Source organism: Crocodylus porosus, unplaced genomic scaffold (assembly GCF_001723895.1).
Source record: "Crocodylus porosus isolate Cpor-Errol unplaced genomic scaffold, CroPor_comp1, whole genome shotgun sequence".
Taxonomy (NCBI): Eukaryota; Metazoa; Chordata; order Crocodylia; family Crocodylidae; genus Crocodylus; species Crocodylus porosus.
Window position 1 is genome coordinate 46230356 of NW_017728906.1, and position 26084 is coordinate 46256439.

The window sequence follows — 26084 nt, forward strand, 5'->3', positions numbered from 1 at the left end:
GAGTCCCTGCTGGTGGCCCCTGATAAGGTTGTAGGCAGCCATAAGATCCCCCCTCCGTCTCCTCTTGTAGAGACAGAAGAGATTCAGGTCCCTCAGCCTCTCCCCATAGGGCTGGCCACGGAGGCCCTCAACCATACAAGTGGCCTCCTCTGGACCCTCTCCAGGTTCTCCACGTCCTTCTTGAAGTGTGGCGCCCAGAACTAGACAAAGTACTCCAGCGGCCTGACCAGTGCTGCATAGAGGGGGAGCAAGACCTCTCTGGACCTGTTAGTGATGCCCCTGTTGATGTATGACAGGGTGTGGCTGGCTCTGCCTCTTGCTTCATCGCATTGGCGACTCAGATTCATGCTGGAGTCAATCTTGACTCCAAGATTCCTCTCTGCCTCTGTGCTGCTGAGAGGGTCAGCCCCTAACCTATAACCATAACGCTGGTTCCCTCTCCCCAGGTGCAGCACCCTGCACTTGTCCTTGTTGAACCGCATCCTGTTCAGATCCACCCACTTCGCTAACCTATCCAGATCTGCCTGTATGCAGTCCCTTCCTGCCAGTGTATTCACTTTACCCCACAGCTTGGTGTCATCAGCGAACTTGAACAGGGTGCTCTCCACACCCTCGTCCAGGTTGCTAATGAAGATGTTGAACAGCACCGGCCCAAGGACCAGGCCCTGGAGGACTCTGTTGCCCACACCCCCCCAGGTCGACATCGACCCGTCTACACCACCCCCTGGGTGTGTCCCTGAAGCCAGTTTGCCACCCATGTGACTGTGCATTCACCAGAACTGGGTGGGACACTGTGTCGAAGGCCTTCTGGAAGTCCAAGAAGATGACATCGACTTCTTCCTTCCCATCTAAGCTCTTTGTTATCTGGTCATAGAAAGAGACCAGGTTAGTCAGGCAGGATTGGCCCTGCACGAACTCATGCTGGTTACTCCTCAACATCACTTCCCCTGCAGGGGTCTCGCAAATGTGGCCCTTGATAATTTTTTCAAAGACCTTCCCCAGGATAGAAGGTCATCATGTGTCACTGTGTGCACCCTAGTTTTCAGCAATGAGGGTCCTGCTTGTGAAAGGGGGTGCAGGGTAGGGAGACATCAAGGAACCCCACAAACACCTTTGCAAACTTGCACAAGACACAGGGCACAGAAAATATTTGGTTTTGGTGCCAGAGCAAGGTGTTTACTGGGATCAGTTTTGTGGCATGCTGGGTTGGGCAGATCCTGGCTGGGATAGATAAGGAAGCAGTGACAGGGACAGCTAGGTTCAGCAGTGTCAAGGGGAGATGTTAAGGCATGCCTCGCCTGCGGGCAACTGTAAAATTTGGGGTACACATGGGACTCAAAAGTCAAGGACTGTTTCCCATTCTGTAACACTGAGCCAGCACACCTCATTTGTCAGTGATGGGGTGGGACCCATTAAGACATAGGTACTGGAAAGGAGGGAGGGTGAAGTCTCCAGTGCCTGTGGCTATGATAATGGTGCCTGTGAAGATATGTGGTGTGTACGTGGCATCCAAAAAAAAACAAGATCTAAGAGCTTGTAACCACTCTCTTCTTCCATGATCCTAAGACAGATAGGATCAATTTGGGGTCCCACCACTCCTGGAGAGCTGTGCTTAATTAACTGTTCTTGAGGTTCCCTGTCCAAAGAAAGTTCAACCCCTTCCCCCTGCCCCAAAACCCTTGACCTTATAGTGCCTGGGAAAAGTTTGAAGTGTCAGAAAGACCAAGCAAGACAGAGGTCGGCAGCCTCGAACTGAACGGGAGCAGTACCTAGTGGAACCTAACATCAGTGACTGTTTTTGAAACTGTACAGCTGAGTGCAGCCCATTTTTTCAGCCCTGAGGAAAATGGCTGCATAAAAATGGTGCTGTTGTGGTAGTTTGGATCAGGAAACAGTGAGAGGGAGAACACGGTCTGGCAGTGTCAGGAGCAATGATTAAGACATGGGGTCAGCAGCGTCCAACTGGATGTCAGTAGTACACAGCAGGCACTATTGCAAATATGTTTTACTGAACAATGCCAATTGTTTTCCTGAAGAGGATTTTCCATTCAAAAATGGGGGAGCTTGTTCTCTAGGGTACCTGGCATAGTTCAAGGTTCCCAGTCTTTGATACACTAACACATGTTGTAGCTGTGAGTAGAATAAATTTTTAGATGAATAACAGAAATAGGTTTCATTACAAAAAATAACTTTAAATTAATGAACTTATTAAGGTAAAAGGATTGATCGATCCATAAGCAGAACATTGATTCGTGTTGGGCTCTGAAGCAACACCTGCTGTGATATAAATCATTTATTACACAAGATACCTGCCAACTAAATTGCAAATTCCATGAAATTACCAATGAATTGCAGTGGCACCTGGTGGCCAAGGGCCATCAGAACATATAAAGTGGCAAGTTGGCTGTATGTGACATGCACATGACAGATTTGCCACAATAAAACAAAGTTTCATAGGACAGTTAGTCACAATTAAACTTAAATACATCAGAGGTGGTTTAAGTGGCCATGTTCAAATAAATTATGACATTAAAAAATAGCATGCATATGTACATGGTGATGCCATTATGTCAGACAAATGGCAACTTTTCGTCACTTTTCGTCACGTGTACATGGTCAAATCTTCTTGTGTACAAGCACTCTGAGAGGTTGCTCAGTGCACATCACTCTGTTCTCTACAATAGCTAAGTCCATCTCTCGTGACATGATGCATAGATCATCAGCATATATGAAGCTCCTTGTATTACTTTGTATGGGTTTGTATTTGGTGTGTTATGTTAAAAAGGATTGGTGCTGGCATGCTACCGTTTGGGAAGCCATTTTGTTGTTGTATCCAGGAGCTCTCTTTCTTGTACAGTTTTACCAAAAAATGTCTGCTGCCCAAAACAGGTCAGATGAGCTGCACTAGGTGGTAGTCATGCATCATATCATAGATTTTCGCAAGCAAGTTTCGGTGGTTGACTGTGTTGTATGCCACTGATATGTTTACAAACACAGCACCTGTCTATCATCCCTTTCTCGAATCCATTTTCTGCATACTGGGTGATTTTTTTTTTTTAGCATTTGGCCAGTGCAGGACTTACCTGGCCTCAATCCACCGTATTTGTCATTAGATGTTGTTCAATATAAGGTGAAAGGAGACTGAGAATAAGGCATTTGTAAAGCTTATAAAGATGGCACAGAAGTGATACTGACCTAAAGTTCTCTAGGCCAGAGGCATCCTTTCCTGGCTTTAATAGAGCTATTTCACAGGCTTGTCACTATAGCTTAGGTATTCTAAGAGTTGACGAGAAATTGTTAAAAAGGTGTAATACCCATAACTTGGTTGAGGGACAAAAGTGCTTGATCTGCTCTGTGAATATGTCATTGACTCCAGCTGCTTTGCTGTTTTTCCAGTGACTTATTCCAGTATGAAGTTCATCCATTGTGTATAGCATGCTAAATTGATTCTCATCCAGATCATTTTGCCATCTAATCCATATTTTAGGCTGTTTGTTCAAAGCTTTACCATTGAGTAGAAGCTGGTGAGTCACCTGGATGGTTGTGATGTTGTGGTATTGCTGTACTTTCTTTGGGTCATTACTCAGTTTGCAAACAAGCTAAACATGCATTCATGCTAATGTGGGTCATATCTATGTGTTTGATCAATTCTTTCATTTATGTCGCCTTTCTTCTCGGAGTGATTCCAATAACAAAGGCAGTAAAGTTACTCCAGATTTGCATCTGGGTAACTCAGATCAGAATGTGGTTTCCTGTGTCTCTAGCACCTCTCTGTGGACCTTAGCTCATCTCAGAGCTAGATTCTGTCTGGATTACTCATGCTGAATCGTGACTTACTCTGCCAGTAATCCTACTGACCCTCAACGTGGAGCTCCCAGGCCCTTTCCACAGCCTGGGGCTTCTACTCAAGCTAGGAAAACTGCCATTGTGCAGCAGCCAATGAAAACCAAAATGTGTTCCAGACAAGTAAAATTTAGTTGCTTATTGACTCACAGACAAGCTGCTGACCTCCAGTGTGTGTTGTCTGAGTGGTGCATGTGAACTCAGTCTGAAAATGGAAACAGACCTCCTGCCACCATTACAGTACTGATGGCCATTTAATAATCCAAATGCAATAAACGGATGGTGCTACATAAACAATAAATACTAAGCAAGCCTGCAAAGGAGCTGGCTTCTTATGCAGTAGGGCCCAAATGGTCTCAGCCGCCCCAAAATTTAGAAAGGAAAAAAAAAAAAGAATTTTGCCTAAGCCGAGACACCCTTCTTCAGAGACGCTGCCAGGGCTCTGCTGGACGCATGGGCCCAGAATCTGGAGCTTGGTGTGGCACTCTGAAACCCCAAAGGGGTTTCTACATGCCAGACCAAGCCCTACATCTTTGCACCCTGGAGCTGTGGCACTGGTCAGGTGTGCTATGGAGCCCAACTGAACTTGACCTGTATGGGAGGGCCAAAAAGAAATTATTTTGCTGCCCAAAGGTGCACAACTAACCCTGAACTCACAACCTTGTGCTTTCAAGCCCAATGCACAGGCCTCTGAAGTACAGAACAAGGCCTGAACTCTAAAGCCTGAGTGCCCAAGCCCCTCACCCCTGCACCTCCACTTGAAAAAAGGAAATAAAAAAAAAAAATTAAGTGCCCTGGACTTGATGACATATGAGTGAAATTGACAAGGCAAATTCTGTGATACCATGAAAGAAAGTCTATTATTGTGATTGTTTCCAACAGTGGTTCCTGAGCCTACTATCCTTATTCCAGACAATTTCCCTGTTTGAACCCAGTGCTAATTTTGTCTAAAGAAGAGCTGCAAAATCCTGTTCTAGTTTTGCAAACCTAAAATATTTGGATGGGTCACCTAACCATCCAACCCTTTGTGTATTTATTTTGATTTTACACTGTCACCCATCATCAGGCCACTATCTTAGGACATGCAACTGCCTTTCAAGCAGGTATCACTTCTGTAAGACTCTTGACAGTGATGGGTGAGCCCAAACCTCTATAGAGCAATTATATTTGTTAACCTCCCTGGGCTGTTTTGCAGTAGAGGAAAAACATCCATAGAATGCATTTCTGTAGACCATACACACACAATGTTCTCAACAACACATTTAAAAAAAAAAAGCTGCATAGATACAAGGCAATATCTTTAAACAAAATCCATGTACCAAGAATCCACTTACCATGCACCAAAGTGAAACCTAGACAGAAGCCTTTTCATATTAATACATGCTAATAGGTAATGGTGAAAGTCCTCTTAAAAATAAACCAATTAATTAAAGGACAGAATATTAATTTAACTAACAAATGTATTTTCTCTATACCTAGCAGAAATGGATTTCATAAAGCAACAGAGTCCTTTTAAAGTATCTCAAAAATAAAATTTGCAAAGAATGTTTCTTCTGTCTCCTGAGAAGACACCATTGCTGCTATTAAAGAAAAACAAGTACAAGACATCAAAATACTGGAGTAATGGCTCACCTTTCCTGTAAAAAGTAATTTTGTTCTCCAAAAGTCATTGATTTATGATTTTTATTAGCAGTTCAGGAGCTGTTTTTAATACAGATACCTCTAGTCATTATCTGTGACACAGACTTCAAAAGAAATGTATGCAGACTTGAAATTTTCCTAATTTCCGTCAGTGCCTGATTCATGAAAATGCTTACTGTAAATGTAGGCACACAGAAATCCATCCTTCCTAATCATTCCTAATTTCCAAAGCAAACACAAGAATGTAATAGTTTGGATACTGAGCCATAAGCAAGTTAAACCTAGTCATCAAATTGAGACTGAAAGCCTGTATTTTTTACTATTCCAACAATGTGTAGCAAGAGCACATGTTTTCCCATGTAGCTTCTATGTGATAGGGTCTTATTTACAGTATAAACATAGAGCAAGGTCCCTATCATGAAGAAAGATCTTCCCGTTGCTTATGCCTCACTGTGGCCATATGCAGTCATAAAGATCCATGCTCTTAAATCCCACTGCACAATCAGGATTTTATATGTCGTGAGCACAGCTGAAATGGTTCAGATAAAATAGGAATCAGTTAGAACTCTGTATGAAGCCAGGCTATATGGCAATCTAAGCCTTTGAGGCTAATAGAAGCAATCGTTTCTCCTAATTATTTTTCACTTTCATGCACCTCTGTCCATATGATTTCTGATTAAGACAGGATATAAAATCCTGAAATAGCACAAAGGAAGCTGTTTTTGCAGGATGCTGCAGCCTTCCCTGTGCCTCCACTGTCTTTGAAGCCTTATGGAATCAGCACTGTTCCACAATGCCACAGATACCCAGTGGAGATACTACAGTGAGAAACTCTCACCCCTCACTGCAAACTGCTCTCTTTCTGGGACCAAGAAGGGCTTGAGGTGAAGGTAGTAGAATCATCTGCAGATCTATGAACAATGCAGACTCTTAACTACCCTGGCACTAGTGCACTGGTACCCAGCCCATACTTTGACTCGGGGGCCAATAGGTACAGCCCAAAGGTCAGTGTTCAGTGATGCTCCATGTTACCTGGCAGGGACACTTCATGGCAAGATTTCCTTCCTCTCAAAAGCCCTCGTCAGTTCCTTAGCACAAAGTCTGAAGCCATGTTCAGGGGAAGGATCAGAAGACCATATATAGCATTTATCCCAAATCAGGAAGTATACACAGCCTTGTTCGCATGAGATTCATAGTATCATTAACCACAGCTCTTCCAGAATCTTGACTTGGCGCCTATAGCTATCTGGAACGATATCACCCACAAGAATTATTGCATCTCACATATTTCCTGGACAAGTGCAGCAACAATATCACTTCAACATTACTTAAAACACCATGACATTCAAAAAAAAAAAAAAAAAAAGACCATGCATTTTGTAAAGTCTTTTTTGGTCTTTGAGTTTGTAACCTTTAAGATGCTCTAGGGTTATATTTTCTGATTTGGCTCAGAAATTTAAGACCTAGAAACTTACCTTGAAAAATGAAATCTGAGATCTCCATATGCTCAGAAGAGTCTGTAATCTGAAACTTCAAGAAAAACACTACGTTTCTCAAGAATTGGCAGCATTGGTCTGAGAGCACACAGATTTTTGTATGTTTATAGAGCAAGAAGCTCTGAACTTTCTGGCACGTCCACACAAGCAAAGATATGTGTTTGCAGCAGCACATACAGTACGGCTGCTCTGGTTGGCTGGGGTGCAGTGTGCCTCAGCGTGCAGGCTCCATGTACGTCAGCATGGGGGCTCCACAGCAGAGCACCCATGCTGTGACACATGGAGATAGGGGAGCACCCAGCCCAGCCCAGGGCTGCCTGCTCTCCTGTCTCAAGGCGCACTGAGCCCCAGCCAGCAAGGGAGCAGCTGTCTGGGGTGCACGGTGCCTCAGTATGGAGGCTCCACAGCTTATGGAGATGTGGAGCAGGTTGCCTGCTTCTCTGTCTCCATGTTTGACCCGGCACATGCCACTTTGTCAAGCTTTCTGCCACCTTTTCCTTCAGGGTTTTTTTTTTTTTTTTTTTTGCTTCGTGGAAATCCTGGTAGCAAATATTGCCATGCATGATTTGATATTCAACGTGTGTGGTTTGTGGTACCGCAGAGAGGGTTGTGGTGCCACATGGCCACACAGCCTGCATGTCTGGATCTGGCCTCTGAGTATTGCTCTCACTGTTACTTAATCTTTCTCACTTCCGTTACAGTCAGGATACAAAGTGACTCACAATGTACAGAAATACCATTGGTGTGGTACTGCCATAACAATTCCCAAACAAGAATAGTCATTTAAATAAAAGAATATAGACCCTCAAGGAACACTTTCTCAAGTCAAAATGTATTAAATAATTTAAAAAATGAATCCCCACTTGCAGTAGTCTACAAAACTCAGACTACCAATGCGCATCCCTAATAAATATCCAGGGGTCAGCCCCCCCTTGCAGTGCGGAGAACAGCTGAATGTGTGGTATGGGGTGCCACAGATGTGTCTGCAGTGCCACATATTGCACAGCCATGCTTGTCTGGATGCAGTCTTGAGGTTCTTTCCAGCCTTACTTCTTTATAGGTACCATGATATATTTGGTATTATGAAAAAGTACTTTAAAACATGCTTTATCTTGAAGAAAGATGCACATCCAGACTGCGTGTGTGTGTGTGTGTGTGTGTGTGTGTGTGTGTGTGTGTGTGTATCCTGGCCCTGCATTCCTGCCCTATTGCTACCTGTCGCTGATGTGCTATGAAGACAGCACATCTGTGTGGTTTCCCTCAGGTTCCCCTCACCACAGAACCTTAGAGCGCTGGACCACTTCCACTACCCAAGGGCCCTCCATATCTGTGGAGGCTGAGGGGGAATAGTGTATGCAAATCATGGCTAACCTGCAGCATATATGTCACAAATGGCATGGGTAGCCAGTACATTTGGTTTATGAGCCCAAGTGTTGAGTTAAAGGGGGTGCTGGTGACAGGGGAGGGGTGAGGAGCAGAGTGGCACTTGGGGATGGGGTAGAGATCAGAAAGGCACTCAGAGGGGGGAGCAGAAGTTGGCGGTCAGTGCTAGTTCAACCCCTCAATGCTACTGCAATCCTTGAGATCTAAGCAGGACTAATGAAGCTAATTTAGCCCCACAGGAGCTGTGAGGCTAGATGCCACCAAAACTGATGGCAGATGGATTTGGTAGCACTGGGCAACAGTGGTGGCTGATTATTAGAGTGGAACTGTCTTATCTTTTATACTTTAATTTGTGCCTTGCTTGCCCAAAAGAGTTGGCCACTACTGCTGTATAGGGTTCTGGGGGCAATATATAGGGATACCATAAATGTTACCACAGAATAACAGATTTAACACTACTATATTGCAATAATGTTACTAGGAGTTGGAGAGCCCTCTGTTCCCGGGCTATTATACCATAGCCTCATTAGTCCTGCTTAGATGTCAAGGATTGACTTTCATTGTAGTAGTATTCTTCTGTGTTTTGAGGCTGGGCCATGTGAGGGAGAAATAGCACTGGAAAGCTAGACCATTAGATGATAGCCCATGTCAGTCTCTACTTGAATTTGCAGAAATGCTATGCATGATGAAGGGGGAACTTGAGCAACAAAATTTCTGGGCTTTTGGAATTCCCTGTTTTATCCAAGGCAGTTCACAATTGCTTATTCCAGTTACTAGTTCATTAGTTTCAGTCCTCGAATATGGTGATGCTGTCAGTATCCTCCAAGACAGTTGCATACAACTGAAACTATTTGAGAACATGGGAATGAACAAGAATATGGCATGTTGTGTGTCCTCAGATGTACTGGAGAAGGATGATTTTACAAGGATTTAAAGATTCAATCACTGTCCTAAAGATCTTACATTATAATTTGGAAATCATAAAAAAAATTACAAAGGACTATGTGTGCTTATATAACAGACCCATCTTAGCTAAAATATCTGGGACTGAACTGAAGACCTCTAGAGCTAAAGCATCAGCTGCTACTGCTTGATATAAGCAACCAATGCTCTGGGTTGTATCAACTTCTGTCCTCTAAGGATTGGCAAAGAGGAAGACCAGTAGCAGACATTCACCAGCGGGTTACACATTTCTCACGAACTAATAGAAATATCATTCCCTTGAGAATTCTAGTGATTTTTCTTACTTCCTATGTTCCTAAAATACAGTGTATATACCTGATAGTAGACCGTGGAAGTTAACATCAGGGAACAGAATCAGAAGGAGAAATCACAACATGAAGTAACACACAATAAATATTAAGGGTTTTTACAAGTTCATCTACTGAAGGTACTAGCAATTATTTACAAAAAGTCAACAAGACAAAGGAAATGCTGAAGGATAAAGGGGGGAACAAAAAGAAATGAAGATGATAGTCCTTAAAAGTGGGAGCATTACCATCCTGGTACACCTGTCTCTAAAAGTTTCTCTAGATGGATATAGGATACCCTACATTTGGGGTAGCAACATTTGTTGCTGTTAAATCAAACCCATATCATGCCAGCCCTAATTATATTGAATGGTACTTTACTTTGTGGCCCCTGCTACATGTTCAAATATTACACAATTAACTGGTCAGTCACACAATAAATTCAGACTGGCCACATGTGCAAAGTAAGACCAGGCACAAGGGCAATGTAATTATCACACAGTTAACTGGCTAATTGTAAAATACATTTAGACCAGCCAGACATGCAAAGTAATTATTATACCATAAAATGACCATCCAGGTATAAAAGGAGCCAACCAGCTACACTGTTATATTTAAGCTACACAGCTTGAAAATGTGTAACAGCTCCATAGCTGGTTTCTATCCAGCTTTAATTCGAACACAAGCAGGGCCCCTTGAGTAGCTCAAGTGGTTGGATCATTTGAATGGTAAGGTAACACCCAACATAAGCATGGCATAGTGAAGAACCTTAAATAGGAAGGCAGATGGTGGGATCTCTTGTATATTCTGATTGCATGCTGGATGGAATGACCTCCCTGTGGGCACGTCTACACAAGATGTTGATTGCGCAGTAGCCTGATACTGGCAAAAACCATGATGTGACACTACTGCGCAGTAGTATTAGGCTACTGTGCAGTAGCAGCACAAAAAAGGCATTTACCAGTGCTACTGCACAGTAACTTGAGTTACTGTGCATTTATTTAGTACTTGTATAAACAAGTACTAAATAATGCTTGTATTATACAGGCACTAAATAAATGTGCAGTAACGACTGCACAGTAGCATTTAATGTAAATGCAGCACAAAATCAGGATTTAAAGTAGATTCTGGTGCTAACTGGAGTGCTACTAAGTTCAGTGCTACTTACTGAAAGAACAGAAACATTTGCTTTCCAGATGGTTCTGCTTCTCAGCTATGAAAGACTTTTCTGACACTAGAGCACATAGCCCCTTTCTTGGTGAATAAAGAACAAGGCTTTGTTATAAGACTTTTAAAGAACCTGTCACTCTCTGTTGCTGGCACACTCATAGCTACATCAGGTCTTTTACTTAAAGTTTCCAAAAGACAAACTGTGATCCTCTGAAAGCATATGAAATTGTTCTAAAGGAGATAAAATCTATCTTTTTTATGCTTGAATGACTGCCAGAAAAGCAAGACTTTACATTTTTTACTGTAATGACAATGAGGATTTTGAATCTCAAAGTGAGATATTTAACATTAACAAACATAAAGTAAGACAGTTCTTTTACATTTTTCCCCTCGTGCTCTTTAAAAAAAAAATCCTGTTCATTCATATGAGTTTCTGTGTTGCTCTCACCCACGCATCATAGAAAGGAAACAGAAGAGTAACACAAAAGACAAGCAGATCTTTTGAAAACAATGCTAACATCCAAGGACTAAAATACCTCTTCAGGTCAGTAGTCCCTTAGAAGCTGAATTGTTTAACTCCTGGAAAGTAATCCCACTTTATAACTGTTGAAACTACAAAGAACGTTCTCAACCAATATTCAGTAGTTAGTTTCCTGCTTGGATTGTAATCTAACCTGCAACATCACAGACTGTATTTTTGGCAACCCCTTAGGCTAGGGACAGAAGTTACACATAAACTGGTTTAAGTGATCAGAAACTAGTTTAAACCTGTAACAGAACAGAAGTTCAGTGCACATAAACCAGTTTCAAAATGGCTGAAACTGGTTTAAAATACACCTGTTTGAATGTAGTACTAGACTTAACTGATTTGGGTCAAACTGATTTATGAAACTTCTGTCCTAGACCTTAATGCCTTGACCTTGCCCTGCCCTATAAGAATCAAACATGTTTTCATATAAAAAAAAATGGTTGTTAAAAAAATTATATACTGGGTGTTTTGAGTATGGTTAAAGGGATGGAGGGAAGGGGAGGGGAGTCAAGAGGGACACATGACCCATGATACCATTTGCTTGGGGCAGCAAAGGGCTACACACTGGAACATTCCCACCACCTCTAACCTGTGGCAACCCCATCCAGAGCACTCGACATGGCAGGCAGGCAGACACCCAAGGCTTTAACCCACCTCTGAGAAACATCATAATATCAATTTGATGTATAGTAAGAATACAGAATGTTTCATAGAAAATTGTTCTCTGTGTCTGTGCATTAAAAATGTACAGTTCAATGAAACTACGCTGTTTTGTTTCCCCCCCGGGCGGAGCAGCTATTGCAGTAGAGAAGAAGCAATAAAAAGATTTTGTGGAAGATTTAGCTACAAGATGCATTGTTTCTGGATACCTGTCTGTTCCTGAGCATGGTACAGATAAATGGCTACTCAAAGAGAGGGGACAAAAAATTTCTTTTCCAGATTTCTATATTTAGGGAAGTGATATGGCCTTATGTTCAGTGAAGATTAGATTTACTCAAATGCATTTAAAGGAAATAAAAATTGCATGTTTTAATGTGTATGAGACGGCCGGAATTCTTGCCCTTGAGATCTTCCTGTGTTCCTTAACTCAGAGATTAGCAAAGCAGCTATTAAAACCCCCCAAAAAACAACTAGAATCAAATAACTCTGGCATATTCTTTATTGTGTTGTTTGAGCTTGCACTGTGTTGCACAGTGACCAGGAAAGCACACTAGATTATTATACATTAGGGCAATTGCTAATGGTGAATTAGGGTGGGAATAAGTAAACTATGAATTAAAAATGGTGAATTAGGGTGGGAATCAGTACTGTGGCTTCAACTGATCAGACAGTTCAAGGATGTGTCATAGCCTGCATGGAAGCTTAAGGGAGGAGCACAAATTGCCGTAGGAAGATTTTGGAAAAGGCAGGGGAAGTTAATCTGTGTACACATGGCTAGAATGCTAAACTGTGGTTGGGGCAGCTCTATGAATAATAGAATAGTCAGTCTAGTTTATTAAGAATTGAGTCTTCTCATGTTATTACTGTGGATTTTGTGAAATTATGCATCTAACTCTAAGTGTGTGAGTATTCCTTTGCTGAATCAGGGTTTGGGTGCAGTCATTTCTTTGCAATGAGTACTAGTAGTGTAAAGATCAAATTCTCTGCTGGCTTATTTCCTCACTCAAAAATGCTCAGGATAAATAAGAGACATGGAAGAAAATGAATGTGTGTAAGAAGACACAAGCTAAATGCAATTCTCAGCTAGATGTAGTGTGACAGTAGCACACCAATGCGCTCATTAATGCAGCATCAGGCTTCTCTTGCTACTCAGTGTTTTTTGTTTTTTACTTACACATGCACCACTCTACACCTGTGCAGAATGAAACCCTGAATTTGTTGTATCAACTATACATGAATTTAAGTGATTGCCTTAATGAAGAGCACCTCCTATAATGCATGCTGCACACTAATTGCAGCTAGTGAATTACAGAACTAAAAGTGGTTTAAATGTCCATGAATTGGATCAATGGACACTATTAATTCATCAGTGGACAGTGCCAATGATTTGAAGCTTGATTAAGCATGAAATTACACTGCTAACTCTTATTTCTCGTGCTTATCTTTAACTCAAAAAATGTAAGTGGGACAAAGTGAACAAAACCCCTTGTTTGCTCAGTACAAAGGCTCAGGAATCCTTGTGATAAATCAATATAGGGATCAATGAAATGTCCAGGTTCACACAAAGCTTTCACTTTGATGTGCCTTATTTATGTCTGCATGCCTGAATTGTATTGAAGGGGAAGACTGTGAGTTCCAAACAGATTGCAGAACAACTGAGATGGCAATCCTACATTCCCCTTTCTCAATTCATTTTTTAAAATAAAATACTGTATTGGGTTTTCAGTCAATAAAAAATTACTGGCAGAAAGAGGAGATAGCTGTCTGAGTAGAGACACAAGGCAAATCCCCAACTGCGGTGAAGTTGCACAGACCCATTAGTTTCAATTGACACCAGCTGAGAAACTGTCCCTTGGGGCCCCTCTATACATGCAAGTAAAGGTGCAATGATATCTAATGCATGACCCACATAATCACACTTCCTGCCATGCCACACATGCATGGAAGCAGGCATGATTATGGGATGGTGAATTAGATCCCATCACACTCTATTGCAAGTGCAGAGGGAGCCAATCCTGGGTTCCCCCTGCATCAACAAGAAGCAAGCTCTCGTGGCTGGGAGCCCCTCAGTTGAGGGGGCTCCCAGTCATGGGGGTGCCCTACACACCCCCATGGCTAGGAGATGCAGCCACAGCAACCTCCCAGCCAGGATGTCAGGGACACTGATCAGGCAGACCAGTCTGGGCGCAATGCTGTCAGGGAGGCTGATGAGGCAGGCCAGCCAGAGCCAAGTAACACAGCAGCCACACCTACAGCAAGACCCAGTTCAACTCTGCCCTGGATTAGGAGCAGCAAGCATCCTGATTGGTTGCTGGGAGCACAACTTTCCCATTTATCACCAGCTGGGGCCCTGGATCTACAGGTCAGCCACCAGTTCTGCTGTGGCAAGCCTCCTTGTTCTTGACCCTGGTTTTTCACTTGTTTCTGGACTTTGGCTTTGGCTTTCCCTTCACTTTTGTTTCCTGGATCCTGTCCCTGGTTTGGCTCTGTTTTTTGGACCTTGCCCTGTGGATTGCCCCCAGGATTGGTACTCTGAATCTGGCCCCTGGATCCTGTCACAGGCTAGCTGGGCACTATGAGTATATCAGTTTTATCACAGGCCAACTGGACTGTTTGATTCAGTTTCGGATTGAGGAGGCAAAGTTGGGAGTGAAGTGAAGGCAAATTTATTATAGCTTACACACACACAACAGTTAACAGAATGATAAATGCGATAAGCAGATAATGCAGTATTAAAGAGCTAATAGTAAATAACAGATAATAGCAACAGATAGATAAATCAATTCTGTCATAGGCCAGCTGAGCACTGCAAGGGTATCACCCACTGGGCTGTTCAGAACAACAGATAGACAGACATGGGTTGGTAATTTATCGATAGTCCCTCAATGCCAGGTACACGTCAAGTGATTCCAGCGAAGTCAGGCATCCCCACTTGACGCTGTCAGAGGGATTACCGGGGAAAGTCCCTTGATCAGGATCTGATCCTCACTCACACCGGGAGTGGAACAGAAATGACCGTTCTGTTCCCTCCTTCCTGCTGGTTACCTGATGCATGTGCTTTTTATACCTAGTCTTATGCTAATCTGTTGGCTTTAGAGCCACTCATAATGTTGCCCTATATCTGTTACCCTATGGAATTGAAAAGGTAATAAAATTATCATAAAAGGTTACTACCCAGACTTGGGTTTATCCAATAAGAAAATTATAATGCAGCACCTTAAGGTTTAAAATTGGCATTGCTTCACCTAAGCCCCAACCCCTTTTAGGTTTCATTTGAATATGCTTCCTTGGGATGTGCGTTCCTGGAATGTGTTGGGTGTGCCAGGCAGTTGGATCCAGTTTTTATCGTCCAAGCTGAACCCTGAGCAGAAACTGTTAGATCAGCTAATTTCACATCTACAGCTTTGCCCATGGGGCCCGGTCAGTTCTACGAACAGTTAATTTTATCATTTTGGCTAAACTTATGACAGACAAGTTACATTTGTGGTTTACAAACTTACAAGCTTTATATTAACTAATATTACCTGTTTAGGTAAAATACCAAATGCCTCTAAGAAGCACATATTTATTGCTTATTAATCCCTCTGGTTCTGTCTGTCACAGATCCTTATCCTGGACTGTATCATGGGCTCTGCTTGTGGATCTCCCTCTGGCTTTAATATATGGCTCCCACACTCAGACCCAGCCCAAGGCCCTACTTTCCTTTGGTGCCCTAACCTGGGGACTTGCAGCACCCCCAGGTCTGAGAGACTGCAGCAGCTATGTCCCATGGCTGCCAGGACCCAGCTGGGACCCAGAGTCAGCATCTGCCATGGCTGAGAGTCCCCTCAGTTGTTAGATCTAGTTGTCATCTGACAGGGCTCCCAGCTGCAGCTGGATACCGACCACCTATAAAACTGGTATATATTTTTAAGGTCCAATTTTATAGTTGGTGGGATCTTTTGATGGTATGATAGGTATTTTGCAAATTAGCTAGTTTCAATTAATAATGCAATTAACCAGCTAGTTGTACACTACCTGTAATGTGTAGAGGGCACCTTAATTTGTAAATTCTAGATGGTACCATATGAGTAACTCCACTGTACTCAGATTATGTGGAGAGAATTATGTTAGTTATAGAACAATTCTAGCAAGTGCTGTCTGTAGGAAGCCAGTACTGGGTAAGGCATTTATGCCACCCTCTTTAGGAATGGTTGCTAGGGTGGGGGATGTATGTAACATAATGATCAGCCCCTTTAAGGACCAGAGGACCAGGGAACAGACAGCTGTGTTCGATTATCTAACCCAGCTGGGATAGAATCAGAATGATTCACAAAGGCCAGGTAGAGACATTATACTTTTACTGGTATAAGTGGTCAGAAACTGGTGTATACCCATGACAAAACAAATTTGGCACACAAAACCAGTCTCTACCCATAACAGAACAGAAGTTCAGTGCGTACAGTCTGCTTTAAAAATGGCAGAACCCTGTATAAGATCCCCCACCTCCCTCTCCCCCCATCACCAAAGGGCGCCAAGGATCGGGGGTGGGGAAATCTTGTATGTTTTGTTTGCTACCCACCACTTATGGAAAACTGCATAATTTATATTGATTCTGGCTTGGGTTTTTTTAATTTCTGTACCTAGCCAGAAAGTGGGGAGAATGCTCAGTTCAAGAGGAGCAACAGGAGAGAGGGAGGCTGGCTTATCTGCCGGGTAGAGAGAAACTTGCAAATGGAAAGGCCTCTGGCTTCCAAGGTTAGGACTGGCTTTTATGCTTCTCTGAACATCTTACATGTAAATTAATAAACCATTCCTGACAGGGAAGGCCCAGAAGAGATCTAAATGTGGTATTAATCTTATCTCAGCTGGAAGGCCAGGCTGGTAGCCAGCACCCCAGCATTACATCAAGAAAGGTCTCCGAGGGTCTGTCTGCCATCCTCCGAGACTTTGCTATGAATTCTATGTATCTAATGTGAGCTTCACTAGGTAACTGCTTCCTTAATTAAATCAACATTTAAATTATTCCATATCCAATTAGTTGGTTAAATATCTGGTTTAGGTCTTAAAAGTGGGTAAAAAGGTATGTAGCCTATATATACATACCGAGGCTTTGTAATATAGCGTAGCATCACACCGACTTACTAGCTTCTGAGCTAAAATCCATGCAAGACCCTTATAGCAAGTGTTAATTGTATTTTGGTTTAGTATGGTACCAAAAAGCTATTCTGAGGGTGAGAAGGAGACTCAAGGCCTTTTAAAATGTTTGTAATGAAGTGTGTATAGGCTGTCAGAGCAACAATAGGGCTAAAGATCAGGAACAGACCATCTCAGGGGGTGTCCTAACCTTCCTAACAGCCTCTCAGTGCCATCTTTATGTCTCTTAAGTCCATGGGAGTATATGTTTTAAAATACTTCATTGAATTGATCCTGCCAGAAGGGTATCCAGGTGTTTAACACTTTACTTTGTGTATCAAGCAACAATAGAAAGGGAAAAGAATTGTAATGGCAAAAAGGCTGAGGCAAAGCAAGCTTTGTAAGGTTTGTATAAGGAAGTGTTAATAGCCTGCTGCTTCCACAGTGCATCTAAAAAGTATAAAAGCAGTGAATAATAATCATTCTGCATATTCTTTCTGCCTTTATCTCCCAAGGATACCAAAGTCTGTTACAAATCCTGAGAATATACAGGAATCATTTTGCCCATTATGAAATGGGGCTGCCTGTGGGTTGAAATACAGAAGCTGTTTAACCACACACAACAATAAAACTGCTAGGTGATTTTAGAACAGGTAGACCATGTTGGATACTGCCTTAGATATTGCAGGTAACACTCCTACACTTGTAATAGGTTGTACTATATGGGTAAGAGCCAAAGGCATAGAGGACCTGGCTTTTATTGATTGGTCCAGCCCTCCTCTCTCTTTTTTTATTAACATACTACTCTTGAACATAAGAATTAAACAATAGAAATGATTTTACATTCCCTGTAACTGAGCAAAACAAAACTTGGGGAGAGTTCCAGCAGAATGGGAAAAAAAAGAAAGAAAAAGAAATGAAATGGCTGGTGCTGTTAAGAATCTTGGAATCTGAGAAGGAACACTCTGAGGCTCTGGGGTCTGTCAGGGAAGCAACGTCACACAATGGAGAACATCACCACTTTAAAATGTTGATGTATTTATATAAATACAGAGTTTCTAGCAACATCAATGATCCATTCTTCAGCAGTGCTTAGTTATATAACGAGTAGGTAAAGCATTATGTTTCAACTTCAGTGTCAGCTTGGGTCTTCCTGGCCTCTATTTGGTTATTATGCACAATGGTAAAGACACTGAAATGAATCATTAGTGCTTATGATAAGTAATAAACAATTTGAAAACAGCCACTGATTATTTTCAGAGTTTTCAACACTGGCAAGTGAGCCTGTTTGTACTGGAGTTGTTTCAACTGCTTCCTCTTAGCCTTTTGCTTGTGCCAGATATATTCACTGGAGAAAAACAGCACTGCAACTTCAACAGGAAATATTGGAAACATTATCACTCCTCTCTAGTGCCCTGGATCTGTGCACAGGGCTCTTCCTGTGTTCTCTGATAACTTGGAGCAAAAATATGGATGTTACACTTCTTTTCCATTGCACTCTGAGAGGCTCTCCCATTGCCAAGCATCCAACAACATTATTTTCTACAGTGCTGAGAAACTACTGCCAAGGCATTGTGCAAAGCTGAAATAAGCAATGCAGGAAGACTGGGAATCTGAATAGGAAAACAGGGTCTGATTCTTTGAGGGCGATTGTTGAGAGAGGGTAGCAGAGCAGTAAATAACAGAGCAAATTAGCAAGGTTTGTTCTTGAGAGGGGACATCAGTAATTTTCATACTTCTAGTCTGCATAATGCTTTGGGTTGAGGAGCTGTGTATTGGCACCGCTGATGACTATGTACTGCTTTCTTGCCAGGTTTACTCTGGCCTGCATGCTGGTGTAGAGTGAGCCACTGAAAACCAGCACTCCATAGTGCACAGAGGGGACTAGAGATAAGGACTTCTCTCATAGCTGGAGAACTGGTAATGCTGCCTTGAAAGCTCACTACAGGATATACCATCTGCATAATAGCAAGAAAAATCACAAGTTAGATTTAAGGAGAAATGTCATTGGTTTATTCAGTATAGAAAGAAAAAGCTTAGGATGCTGAAACAATTACAGACTCTTCAGTGGGAGAGGACTACCCAAGTATGGGGCTGACTGATGCTGTGAAATATGTTGGTGTGCATGTTAATCAGGACCACCCCAAGGTAAAGAGAAGAAAAGAGTAGCAGTGTTAGAACACATGATTTGTAAGTATAAAATAAAAACCCTTGTCTCTGACAGCAGAAATGCTCAAGGGCACTACTCTAACTATGGCATGAGACCTTGTTAATGTTAACCTATATGCTGGAAGGAACTTGAATGGCATTTTAGAAGCTCACAGTTACACACTAGGTCTGATATACTAATTTCAATGATGAATATATTACTGATTACCAGGGATCTTGGTTTTCTCTGATTAAAAATTGCAAATTCTCTGACTAAAAACCTGAAATCCATGATAAAAATTAAAGTCCCCCCCACAACCCCCCACAGCACTGCTGGTGCCCCGTACTCCCCCCCATAGCCCTCCTAATGCCCTTCACAACAGCCCCCCAGACCTACAGACACACAGGCACAGACATGCAGACACAGAGGCGCACACAGAGACTAACACTGACCCTAGCAGGTAAGTGTGTGTGGAGGGGAACGGGCAGGGCAGGGTGGGGGAAAGGGAAGGTGCTGGAGGGGTAGATTTAGAAAGGGGGGAGCATGCCCCCGTGCCCACTTACAGGAGAAGGGCTGGGGGTGAGGGCAGGGGTGCCACTCTACGGGTCACACTCATTGGCCAGCCTGATGGGGTTCGCATACAGATGCCGCCACCACACCCTGCAGTACCATCCATGGCTACCCACGTGGCTTTGTGGGCAAGTGGCACAGGATGCAACAGCAGCAGTGTGGTGGCAACCACTGTGTGGGCCACATACATGCTGCCCAGCTGGGGGGTGGAAAGGGGGGCTTGCATGCAGCGGCTGTTATGCCCCGTGATCAGCTGCACAGGTCCATGGTGGTGTGGGGTGGTGGCAGCTATGTGCTGGCTGAGCGGGGAAGGGGGGCTTTGCAGGCAAGCACTGACACTGCAGAGCCATGCCCTTCACCCCTGAATCCTAGAGGTAAGTGGGGCTTGGGGGCTGTGAGGCAGGGCTGGGGAAGGTGGCTGGGGGCTGAATGAGCAGGGGGTTCTGTTGGCCCCAGTTAGCACACCATAGCCAGGTGCAGGGCCGGGAGGTGAGGGCAGGGGTGACCCTCTGTGGGGGGTTTTGCGGGTAAGCGATGTAAGGTGCGCATGCTGCCCAGCTGGCTGCCCAAGTGAGGGGGAGGCTGGCATACAGCCAGCTGCACAGTTCTGTGGCCAGCTCTGCAGTAGCAGCAAGGGAAAGTAGCTGGGGGTGCAAGGTGGGGCTCGCATGCGGCGGCCGCTGCCACTTACCTGTGGGGCCGTGTCAGTGGAGATGGCCACCATGTACAACACCTCCCTGCAACACCACGGAGCCATGCCCAGAGCTGTGCAGTCAGCTCCAGGGCAGCAGTGGCAGCGTGGTGGCAGCCAGGTGGCACACAGCCATCCCTGCCACCATCCTGTGCCATGTGGCGGCCATGGCTACTACCACACTGCCACTGCCACCCTGCAGCCAGCCGCACAGCTCCAGGCATGGCTCCGCGGCAGCAGCAAGGGTGTGGGGAGGTTTTGTACGCCGCGGCCATCTCCACTAGCACGGCCCCACATTGTAAGTGGCAGTGGCCAGTGTGTGCTAGCAGTGTGTGCTAGCAGTGACGAAGCTGTGCCTCCAGGATCCAGGGGCGAAGGGTGAGTGTGAGCCGGAGCCCAGCCTTGGCTGGCTGGGAGGCTTAGGCCCCGCCCTTCCCCCCCTCCAGGTGGGGCTGGGGATTTCCTGCCATTTCTGCAATCAGCTCTTGCAGGCTTGTTCCAGCCTGCACAAGCTCTTTTCAAAAACAGAGAATCCACGGATTTCACTGCTTAAATGGGAAATCTGCATTTTCTCCAATAAAAACAGGGAATCCATGGTTTTCTCCATTTTTCCATGGGAAACAGAAAACTCAGATCACTGCTGATTACAGTGTCACTCCATTGAGCTCCATGGGCTCAGTCCTGGGTTGTAGCAGGGTAACAGAGCAGCAAATTTAGTATTTTCTTGGATTTCAAGACTCATCTTGAGCAAATCTAAAACATGGCACGTATAGAAATAGGGGTGGGCAGCACCAATGAAAAAACTTCTGTAAGTTTGGTAGTTTCTGGATCAGTGACTCAGCCCAAACAGTTGCATATATTTAAAGGGCTACAAGAAGAGATTGTGAAAGATTTTGGTCTGTAACATTGCCAGAAAGAGAATTGCTTTTCAGGCCATGCATTTTTGTGTGTGTCTATATTTGTGCAGTGCCCCTGTTTTCCCAGCATCTGAAAAGTTAGGACTTTAAATGAAAGTGAACCAGAAGGGGAAGAAGGTAAAGTTTTTCTGTTCTGTTGTCACCTTGCAGGGTTGTATGGGTATGAGGAGTAAACTACTTGCAGCTGCTAATGAGCACAGACAAGGAAGCATTGGGAGAGGCAGGGCAGAGCTGTATCAGTCAAGTAGTCATCACAGTCCAGAGAGGCTCCATCTGGATCCCCAAATAGTAGGAGTGGCTCTTTTGCCTCTCCGTTAAGGCTGACCAGGAATATCATAATCCTTTTATTAGGTGTAGACGTGTCCATAGTGAGCTGCGTCTTTGTCATCTTCAAGAGGTAACATTGAAAAAAGCCATGAAGAGGGTCCTGAAATCAGAGTTGGTGTTGAACTTAACAATTCACTTCCTGAGTGAACTGAACAACTCTAGATTTGTTCATTTCACATTTTTAGCTCTTCATGGGCTATATATTTGCTCGTGTGTACAATTCAGCCTGCTGTATAGACCTTTTACAGTCCCTGTAGTACAGGCCTTAGGGGAGGGCAAACTAGGCAATGGCCCGGGGCCCCACCCTTTAAAAAAATAAAAATTAATTACACTGAATATTTGTATTATCAATATTGTATTAAGATACTTTCATTGCAGTTTCATGGATAGGACAAAGTGAAATTGAAATTGAAAATGTCTGACTTGTTTAAAAGTCGTCAAAATTAAGGCTCTAAGGAACCCAAATGGCTCTCTTGCCCAGGCCCCCATCAACGCTAAGACCACCACTGGTCCTTCTGATCTCTCTTAACTATGACTATGGCAGCCTTTGCTACAACATATGAGCACCTCACATAATCATATACATAGCAAACTAGGATCCAGAGGCTCAGATTCTCAAAACGTATTTAGGCACCTGACTGCCATCGTTTTATGTGAGTGGCCCAAATTCACACAGTCTGGCAGAGAAGGAAACTGAAGCTGAGTTTCTTAAATCCCAGTCTAGCTCCCTAACTGCTGGATCATGCTCCTTTGAGGATTCATCTACTTAAGAGACTACTAATGTCTGCTGGGTTGTTCTGGGATTTTACTGTCTCAGTCTAGTAGAAATGTATTCTGCCTGTAAAAGCTTCCACATGCAACTTCCTCCCCCAAGCTGTCTTGGAGTCTGTTTGCTGAGTATTATATTACAACACAAATCATATTTGTTCATGCAGTCCTTTAATTAAACATCATGACAGACCTACAGCTTGCTCATTTACACTGCTTGCTCTGACAGAGGTTTTCTGTTTATTATAGCTGTTATGACACCCATGTGTCCAGGCAATAGGAGATGCATATTAGCATGCTAGTAAACATATAAATAAGAACATAAAGAGGGACAACACAGATTACACGAATTCTCCAAACACTAACCCTGCATCTTTTGTTCAGTAATTTTTGTATTTACAGGCTGATGAAATTTAGTAAGGATTTCATCCTTTTCTCCCCAAATCCGCTTGTCTACAGCAACCAATTTGCACGCTGGGAAATTAATTACTGCATGCTTTGCAGATGTGCCAACAGAGCATGCCACCAGAGGGCAGTACAACTTTATAAAAAGATGGATTGCAGCATCTCTCACAATGAAGGTTCAAGGGGAAATAAGATCAAGGTATCATTTTTAAACTCACTCTAATGGAGGTCTGCAGATTCTCCAGTTCCAAAGGGGACCTGCCTAATTGTCATGCTGTTGACAGAGTAGTTTTCAATCTCACAAATAAACAATTATTTACACAAATTTGTTTTCTGCATAAAGAATATATTGAAATGGCAAAATTCTCACTGATCCCTAGTTGACCTTGAGGACTGAATGTTTCTATGTGGAAAAAAAAATAATTTCAGGACCAATAGGTCCAGTCTCTTCAATGTACATGCAGAACTATTGACACCTATAAGAGTTATGCAGTTTATAAAAGGAAGGTTATGCTACGAGTGAAGCATAAGAGTTCAGATTTTAAAACTGCTAAATTTAAAGCATTCATGCTTCCATGGCAACCTCAACTCTTTCTTATTGAGATATACTGTAGGGTCTTTTATTGCATGATCACAGTGCATTAAGCTAGATGACATATGCTACTCTCAAAATGTCACTGCTTTGGTTTGTAACAGGCTGTGCCTCAGAGCTGGCCACACTCAGCAAGCCCCTTAAATCAACTTCACTGAGCTCTCACCCAAGGTGAGTAGTCAATCCAAGAGGAAAAATCTGGAATAAAACCAAAAAGATCCAAGTGCCCCTTTGCTGGGGTCCCTGCCACACCAGCAGGTGTTTTCTTTTAATGTTTTTTGTGGTCTAGAGTTTGATTCTGAACCACCCATTTTCATTCTCTCAATCCCTGGGGGAGGACAGCAGCCAGTCCTCTTCCTACAACTAGCTCTCTAATCTAACTTTGTCCTGATGAAAAAAAAAATGTGTGTTCTTACCTTGATTTCATTAACTCCAACTAATGACTTTGACTTAAAACCCTGGTGAAGTCCAAGGCAGCTTGTACTTCCTACAGGAGGTGGGGGGCGGCGGGGTGGAATTAGACAGAATCCCCCGTAGGCTTTAACTAAACTACAGACTTTTTTGCCTTCGTTAACATTTTTCCTTGAATGCGTTAATTTTAGTTAAAACCAGATTTTTTTCCCCACTAGTAAACAAAAGGGAGAAGCAGCTTCTCTACACAGGTTGTGGTTAGCTGAGGGACAGGAGTCCTGCACAATGCTCCTGCTCCTGGGCTCTAGAAGGAACAATGGCTTGCTGTTTTTACAGACATTCACTGCTACCCTGGGACCACCTTATCACTCCCTGCTGGCCTAAAAAAACCCTAGAGAAGAGTGACCTGACTCCCAGAACTTTCTCTTTTGTCCTACAATGACCTGGAAACTTTATTAAATTGCAACAAATATGGATTTACTCTGAGATGCATAACCTAATCTATGTCTGTGACACCATGGTTTTTTTGTCCTTGATTTTTCTCTTGGCTTGATCTCTTGCCCAAGTCAAATGTGAAACTATTACCCTTCAAAGTCAGGCATCAAAGGATAAATGAGTCTGCTCCAGCTGTCACTGGACACATCTTTTCATTTTTATTTTTTTTTTTACTGGTGATTCCTCATAGTCAAAGATGATCACTCCCACGGGTCAAGTAAAAGGTTGTAAATGAATCCTTTGATGGCTAAGAAGGCCAATCCTAGAGCCACATACTCTTTGGCAAATGCCACAAGTGAAGGTTAAAGGGAGGATAGGACCATGTATTCCTTGGTTTTGTTTCCTTTCCTTCTTTTTCTGTCATTTTTCTGCTTCCAGGGTGAGACAGTTTTCCACAAAGATGTACATTCTCTCACAAGGCATCACCCTGTAGTCCTGTCCTAGGTTAGTTTTTCCCAATCTGTGATGTCAGTGCCACACTTCTTAATGTTTGCCTTGAGGGCATTCATGAAGCATTTCCTTTGTTCCCCACCTGTCCTTTATTCCTGGATGAGTTGGGAGTATGGTGGTTGTTTTGGTAAAAGTATGTCAGGCATGTGCACACAGTGCCCTATCCACTGCAACTAATGTTGAATAATCAACGTTTCCACACTGGTGGTGTTAGTGATGGTAAAGACACTGGCATTTGTGCAACGATCCTCCCACTTTATGCCATGGTTCTTCTGGAGGTAAAAGCATTCCAGGCTTTTCAGGTGGTTGCTGTAGGTCACCCAAGTTTCACAGCCATAGAGAAGAGTTGGGATTATCGCAGCCTTATATAGTAGGAGCTTTGTTCAAGTCCTGATGTCATGTTCATTGAACATACGATGATTCAGTCTTCCAGAGGCAGAGCTAGTCTATCAGATCCTATTCTGCATCCCCTCATTGATGTTGGCTTTCTCTGAGAGATGGCTGCATACTGTTCAATATTCTCCAGCTCCTGTCCATCAATAAGGATATTTGCCAGGGGAGCTGATTGGCCCAGAGCAGGCTGGTGAAGCACTTTGTTTTTCCAGAGAAGCTGTTAAGGGCCATTTGTAGGTCTTTCTCTGTATGTGCAATGGCACATAGTCATCGATATACTGAGGTCCCACAATCAAGCCCTAAGTAACTTTGGTTTTGGCACAGAGGTGGGATAGATCGAAAAGGCTCCCATGCATCCTGTATTCAATACCAATGCCATGGGGCAGACTGTCAAGGATGAGCACCACAAGAAAGATGGAAAACAAAATTAGTGTGATCACATAGCCCTGCGTGACACCAGTTTGAATGGCAAAGCTCTCTGTAGCATAGCCACTGCAAAGGATAAAGGCAGTCATCTGGTCATGAAGAAGTCTTAGGATGGTCATAAATTTCCTTAGGTAGCCAAACTTCAATAAGATTAGGCCTGTATGAAGCAGCTAGTATTCGCTTCAGTTTTGGCCAATTTGGGGGACAGTGATTCGATTCGGTGATTCAAATCACTGTTTCAGATTGATTATGTTAGAAATATTATTAAAAATGCATTATCAATAGTGTTGTTAGAACAGCACAGCTGCTAGCTCTCCCTGTCTCCTTGGTGGAAGAAGGGGGGTTGGAGATTGAAGAAAAAAAAAAAAAATCTACTAAGGGCTCTTTGTATTAAGGTATCACT